We start from the raw sequence: 2,460 nt of genomic DNA on the forward strand, positions 1-2,460 counted from the left end.
CTTTGAACTTTTCATTGCACAAATAATGGCTTCTCTACAACAGCCAATTAAAGAAAATGAAACTAATCCAAAAGTTTCACCAGTAGATGCAGTTGCCGAAACAACAGAATCACAAAATTTGTCCATAGAGGAAGTTAAAATTGTTTTTCTCACAAAAATTAAGAGAATGTCACTCACCATATGACATCTTATTAAAACACTTACTAAGAGAACGTAACACAAAATCGACGAGGAGATCAAATCAAACAAGTCAGATTATATCACGTTTGGCCAGGAAAAAATGTATCTTCTACTTTTCGAATTCAATTACATTCACTTACAAATACATAGTTCTTTTATTGTTTTTGGTTGATAATTCTACTTGTTCTAAATGTGCCTTGAATTGTACCAATTGTGCAGGCATTTTATCTCAAAGAGTTATTAATATGTGGGCCGGATCCAAAACGGTTACTCTTAACTATAATCTCTATTAGTCTATCAAGTTTGGTTTGTTCTGCTTATGTTGCAAAGGATGTATCAAAAAATAGTGGCAAGATAATCAGTTTGTGTGTGTTATTGACTTTAATTGTGAGTTATTATACTTTCTAGTACTCAATCTATTAGGTTGTTGATTTTGTTTGAATTGTTATATGATACATTTCATTGTATTGCAGATTTTTGCTAATTTGATAATGGTTGGTATCATTGATCCTGGAATTATTCGGCGGAGTGCAGAACTACCAACACCTGAATCGACACAAAATGGCAGAATAAGAAGCAAAAGAGTGTTCATAAATGGTTTGGAATTGAAATTGAAATATTGTCATACTTGTAACATATATCGTCCGCCTAGGAGTTCCCATTGCGTTGTGTGTGACAATTGTGTCGATAAGTTTGACCACCATTGCCCTTGGATTTGGTCAATGCATTGGAATGGTTTGTACAATTTTTTGAACCTAGCTAAGAAAGAACATCGATAAATAAATATTTTGCAACTAATTTTGATTTTGTACATTCCATTTATGCAGAGGAATTATCCACTTTATGTGTTGCTATTGGTTATTGCAAATATTTACTTCATCTACTTATTTGGCTTTTCATGCAAGAAGAAGCAACACAAAAATATTGGCAATGGCAATACTTTGATTGGTTTGGTGCGAGATTGCCCAGAAACGTTGGCGTTGGCATGTTTTATTGGTGGCTTGACTTGTTATCATGTCTATCTCATTGCTACAAATCAGGTTAGTCTCTAACTTGCACGATTTTAATTTATATGTACTGATAGTGTAAATAAATTTTACATTATCAAGTCATTTGAAAGATATAGTAGGTAATCAAACATAAGATTTGAAAATAGTAATCAATTTGAAAATAATACAGATTTTTTGCTACAATATGTTATAGTACACGTATGTAAGTTTCTTTTTATCTAGTTATTCAATATTTATAACATATTGACCCGATTTAATCTAAATTATAAGTTATATACTGAAATTCTTTTTAACAGGTTAAACTCATATGTACTGAAAATTGATATACTCCTGTGTGATCCCATTTTTTTTTTTTTTTTTTGGCAGACATCTTATGAGAATTTTATTCAGCAATATGGAAGCTCTAAAAATCCCTTAGATAAAGGAGTTGTGACTAATATTGAGGAGGTTTTATTTTCACCTTGGACACCTTCAAGGATTAATTTTATTTCAGAAATATAGTAGCTTTGATCATTTAGAACATGTCACACAACCTTGATGTTTATAATTTGTATCATTACTATCAAAAGTTTTTCCATTTTCTTACTTAATTGCTCAATTTCACAATGGATGGTACCCCAATTGGAAGAACTTACCGTCTTAGCTTTTCCTGAATTCACATAATTACCATCTTAGCTCTTCCTTAATTCACATTTACCTTTTACCATGAATCCTCATAGCAAATTTAAATTAATCTTCTCCAAAATTTGATATGTTTATCAGAAAGTATTGATCTCTTCTCACGTATGATCTTTCTATTAGGATGTTAAATATTACTCAAAAATTGATGGTGCACCCAATCCGTTCAATATTTTACGGTTGGACACAAACTTCATATTGGGTTGAGTCTAGTCCAATAGAACATACCCATTTTTAGAGAGATCTATATTATCTACTTAATTTAGTCCAATGCTAAGCCAATTTTAAGATTTACATTAATTTGTGTCAACTGCAAATTTATTTCGACTTTTTCCATGGGTTGGGGCTTGGGTCAAGTTCAAATCTCAGGTCCCGGGCCAGGATTGGATCGTGAGTCAAGTTAAGGTCTCAATCGGTTCTGGGTCAAGGTTGAGTCTCAAGTTAGAATCGGATCTTAGGTCCTAGATCAGAGAGTCGAGTCTTGTTTCCAGTTCAAGGTCACGATGGGTCTTGGGTGTAGGGTCGAGAACGGGTAGAGCCTGGATCAAGGTCGAGTCTCAAGTCAATCTCGATTTTTAGGCCCCGAGTCAAG

The 2,460-nt window shown here is 33.1% G+C and overlaps 1 pseudogene; it reads left to right on the plus strand.

Moving 5' to 3' along the window:
- LOC124885529 lies at positions 1 to 1,735 on the plus strand (annotated as a pseudogene).
- The last annotated feature ends 725 nt before the right edge of the window (positions 1,736 to 2,460 follow it).

The sequence above is a fragment of the Capsicum annuum genome, chromosome 7 (assembly GCF_002878395.1).
Source record: "Capsicum annuum cultivar UCD-10X-F1 chromosome 7, UCD10Xv1.1, whole genome shotgun sequence".
NCBI lineage: Eukaryota > Viridiplantae > Streptophyta > Magnoliopsida > Solanales > Solanaceae > Capsicum > Capsicum annuum.